At 53.0% G+C, this 5,000-nt stretch overlaps 1 non-coding gene across 1 annotated transcript in view; it reads left to right on the forward strand.

Annotated features, from left to right (window-relative positions):
- The first annotated feature begins 3,323 nt into the window (after positions 1-3,323).
- LOC124774689 overlaps positions 3,324-5,000 on the forward strand; it is a 1,909-nt gene continuing 232 nt past the window's right edge. Inside the window, exon 1 of the ribosomal RNA XR_007015437.1 lies at positions 3,324-5,000. This exon is cut by the window's right edge and continues 232 nt beyond it. This is a non-coding gene — a ribosomal RNA (small subunit ribosomal RNA).

The raw sequence follows: 5,000 nt of genomic DNA on the forward strand, positions 1-5,000 counted from the left end.
GCACCCAACATCACAATAGTACCTCCTGTCACAGCGCACAAACAATGACATGAGTCAAAGACACAGGTCTGACACAAGCATAGAATTGGAGCGCCGCCTCTAATAAGCCAAAGGTGCATCCTGACGTGACAAATCTGATCATGTCACAAGCATTCACTTACTATAATCACTATCAACGAACCTGCCGCCCCCGCCCCCCCCTACACCTTTCCTTACAACAACGTGTAACCTAACCTAACCTAACCTATGTTGTACCTTAACCTAACCTATGTTGTACCTTAACCTAACCTATGTTGTACCTTAACCTAACCTATGTTGTACCTTAACCTAACCTATGTTGTGCCTTAACCTAACCTATGTTGTGCCTTAACCTAACCTATGTTGTGCCTTAACCTAACCTATGTTGTGCCTTAACCTAACCTATGTTGTGCCTTAACCTAACCTATGTTGTGCCTTAACCTAACCTATGTTGTGCCTTAACCTAACCTATGTTGTGCCTTAACCTAACCCATGTTGTGCCTTAACCTAACCCATGTTGTGCCTTAACCTAACCCATGTTGTGCCTTAACCTAACCCATGTTGTGCCTTAACCTAACCCATGTTGTGCCTTAACCTAACCCATGTTGTGCCTTAACCTAACCCATGTTGTGCCTTAACCTAACCCATGTTGTGCCTTAACCTAACCCATGTTGTGCCTTAACCTAACCCATGTTGTGCCTTAACCTAACCCATGTTGTGCCTTAACCTAACCCATGTTGTGCCTTAACCTAACCCATGTTGTGCCTTAACCTAACCCATGTTGTGCCTTAACCTAACCCATGTTGTGCCTTAACCTAACCCATGTTGTGCCTTAACCTAACCCATGTTGTGCCTTAACCTAACCCATGTTGTGCCTTAACCTAACCCATGTTGTGCCTTAACCTAACCCATGTTGTGCCTTAACCTAACCCATGTTGTGCCTTAACCTAACCCATGTTGTGCCTTAACCTAACCCATGTTGTGCCTTAACCTAACCCATGTTGTGCCTTAACCTAACCCATGTTGTGCCTTAACCTAACCCATGTTGTGCCTTAACCTAACCCATGTTGTGCCTTAACCTAACCTATGTTGTGCCTTAACCTAACCTATGTTGTGCCTTAACCTAACCTATGTTGTGCCTTAACCTAACCCATGTTGTGCCTTAACCTAACCCATGTTGTGCCTTAACCTAACCCATGTTGTGCCTTAACCTAACCCATGTTGTGCCTTAACCTAACCCATGTTGTGCCTTAACCTAACCCATGTTGTGCCTTAACCTAACCCATGTTGTGCCTTAACCTAACCCATGTTGTGCCTTAACCTAACCCATGTTGTGCCTTAACCTAACCCATGTTGTGCCTTAACCTAACCCATGTTGTGCCTTAACCTAACCCATGTTGTGCCTTAACCTAACCCATGTTGTGCCTTAACCTAACCCATGTCGTGCCTTAACCTAACCCACGTCGTGCCTTAACCTAACCCACGTTGTCGCCTAACGTAACCCACGTTGTCGCCTAAACCTGCTCTGTAATTGTTATACGACTCGTTCAATTAGTGTAGTGTTGCCCACCCGCAACCCTCGCAATATAGTTCGCTACTCGCACTCCCCGCTCCCCTGTGTATCGCTTCATGTTAAACACCTTGCAAGTCTTGCTCACTTTCCACATGCTCCTGCTGTACACTGTAATGTGGATGGCAGCAGGACGTACATGCCGCCCCTCCCCACGTCCCCACCTTGCCCCCTGCCTTCGCAAGCTGGTTGGTGAGAACTTTGCATGTTCAATGCCCTCCGCATGCGACGTACTCAGGCTACGTTGTGGTGCGGCCTGTGTCAACTGTCCGCTAATGTCGTACGCGTAAACCACAATCTGTACTGCACATTCGTCCTTATGTACTGAATGATACATCGTGGCACATGTGTGACCGTACAACGACTGCGCCCAAAAACGGCGGACCATACAGTGCAAATATTGTGCACGCAGCTACGTGTCGTCTCCCTATGAGAGCTGGATTGCAGTGTGGTACGCCATAGAGACGTGTGGGAGGAACGGACGCCGTGGATGGCGATCAGCATGAGCTGTCTGTTGATGTATTCGGACCTAGTCGTCTCTCCTCACACACCGTGATGGCATGGTGCACCGCGTTCCATATCTGCGACATGCTACAGAGGCCGGTTGACAGTCGTTCGAGCAATGGACATCGCATACGTACGGGGGCCACCTTCCACGTATTGTCTAGGCGTGCACATTTTGTTGCGTGTATGTGGGCAGACGTAGTGTGGCGTGACACCTGACACAGGCATGCAATAATCGTGGAAGTTGCAAATGGCGATGGACGCCTGCGTTTTCTGGTGAAGTTACGCAAATGAACAAATGGTAACCTGTTGTGGTGCGGTTGTTCTCGCTAGGGGTGAATCGGTGATGGCGACGATAGGTTGAGGTACTAACCGGTTGTTCCAGCGATACCCACCATGCCGACGAAACTGAACGGCATCTGGGTGTGAAGCGATACGCGGCGGTGGCTGGGTGGGACCGTCCCCGGCCGGTGAGGGGGCGCCTCCCGGCGTGCTGGCCGCGCGGTGCGTGGGCGCACGCGCTACAGCCGGCTGGTGGGGGCGGCCAGTGGCAGGCGCGCCGGCCGACGGACGCGGCAGGCGTCGCAGCTGCGCGCCGGCGCACCCTGCGCGCGGCGCCGTGCGGCCAAAGTAGGTCCTCGCGGGCCCGGTGCGAAGCGCGGTGGACATCTTCAGTGTGCTGGTCCGATTGAGGACTGTGTGCGTTGAGGATGCGCTGCCGCCCGGCGCTCGGCGCCGCGACGCCGTCTGCTGCTCGGTCGCCCCAGCGGTTCTCGCTGGTGGTTTGTATCGCAGCTGTGCGGATGTGTTGGCGCGTGCGCTGTGCTGGGAGAGTTCGCTTCGGCACCCAAGTGGGGCTTTTGTCCTTCTGTGGCGCTGGCGTTGGAGCTGCCGGTCACCGTAGGTGGCGCGTGTTGTCTCCCGCCGGCAATGCCACGACAGCACGCTCCCGGGCCTCTGTCGGCAGCGGCAAGCTCAGTTGGGAGCACGGGTGGTCGCACCGAAAGCGTCTACTCGCCTAACTCCGGGCGATTGCGCCTCTCTCGAACCCGACCAAGTACTTGGGACGGCGCTGCGCGCCGCCGGGACCTGAGAGGGTTTCGAGGTGTATTGTGCAGGGGAGCTCAGCCTCCTCCTGTTTGCAGAATGATTGAGCGGACGCTTGCGTGTTCGCGCGGGCCCCCGGGACACACTCCCGGGCGGCCGGCTGCTCAGCTCTAGTTGACGCAGCTCCCTGGTTGATCCTGCCAGTAGTCATATGCTTGTCTCAAAGATTAAGCCATGCATGTCTCAGTACAAGCCGCATTAAGGTGAAACCGCGAATGGCTCATTAAATCAGTTATGGTTCCTTAGATCGTACCCACGTTACTTGGATAACTGTGGTAATTCTAGAGCTAATACATGCAAACAGAGTCCCGACCAGAGATGGAAGGGACGCTTTTATTAGATCAAAACCAATCGGTCGGCTCGTCCGGTCCGTTTGCCTTGGTGACTCTGAATAACTTTGGGCTGATCGCACGGTCCTCGTACCGGCGACGCATCTTTCAAATGTCTGCCTTATCAACTGTCGATGGTAGGTTCTGCGCCTACCATGGTTGTAACGGGTAACGGGGAATCAGGGTTCGATTCCGGAGAGGGAGCCTGAGAAACGGCTACCACATCCAAGGAAGGCAGCAGGCGCGCAAATTACCCACTCCCGGCACGGGGAGGTAGTGACGAAAAATAACGATACGGGACTCATCCGAGGCCCCGTAATCGGAATGAGTACACTTTAAATCCTTTAACGAGTATCTATTGGAGGGCAAGTCTGGTGCCAGCAGCCGCGGTAATTCCAGCTCCAATAGCGTATATTAAAGTTGTTGCGGTTAAAAAGCTCGTAGTTGGATTTGTGTCCCACGCTGTTGGTTCACCGCCCGTCGGTGTTTAACTGGCATGTATCGTGGGACGTCCTGCCGGTGGGGCGAGCCGAAGGCGTGCGACCGCCCCGTGCGTGCTCGTGCGTCCCGAGGCGGACCCCGTTGAAATCCTACCAGGGTGCTCTTTATTGAGTGTCTCGGTGGGCCGGCACGTTTACTTTGAACAAATTAGAGTGCTTAAAGCAGGCAAGCCCGCCTGAATACTGTGTGCATGGAATAATGGAATAGGACCTCGGTTCTATTTTGTTGGTTTTCGGAACCCGAGGTAATGATTAATAGGGACAGGCGGGGGCATTCGTATTGCGACGTTAGAGGTGAAATTCTTGGATCGTCGCAAGACGAACAGAAGCGAAAGCATTTGCCAAGTATGTTTTCATTAATCAAGAACGAAAGTTAGAGGTTCGAAGGCGATCAGATACCGCCCTAGTTCTAACCATAAACGATGCCAGCCAGCGATCCGCCGCAGTTCCTCCGATGACTCGGCGGGCAGCCTCCGGGAAACCAAAGCTTTTGGGTTCCGGGGGAAGTATGGTTGCAAAGCTGAAACTTAAAGGAATTGACGGAAGGGCACCACCAGGAGTGGAGCCTGCGGCTTAATTTGACTCAACACGGGAAACCTCACCAGGCCCGGACACCGGAAGGATTGACAGATTGATAGCTCTTTCTTGATTCGGTGGGTGGTGGTGCATGGCCGTTCTTAGTTGGTGGAGCGATTTGTCTGGTTAATTCCGATAACGAACGAGACTCTAGCCTGCTAACTAGTCGCGTGACATCCTTCGTGCTGTCAGCGATTACTTTTCTTCTTAGAGGGACAGGCGGCTTCTAGCCGCACGAGATTGAGCAATAACAGGTCTGTGATGCCCTTAGATGTTCTGGGCCGCACGCGCGCTACACTGAAGGAATCAGCGTGTCTTCCTAGGCCGAAAGGTCGGGGTAACCCGCTGAACCTCCTTCGTGCTAGGGATTGGGGCTTGCAATTGTTCCCCATGAAC

Source organism: Schistocerca piceifrons, unplaced genomic scaffold, assembly GCF_021461385.2.
Source record: "Schistocerca piceifrons isolate TAMUIC-IGC-003096 unplaced genomic scaffold, iqSchPice1.1 HiC_scaffold_968, whole genome shotgun sequence".
Classification (NCBI taxonomy): Eukaryota; Metazoa; Arthropoda; class Insecta; order Orthoptera; family Acrididae; genus Schistocerca; species Schistocerca piceifrons.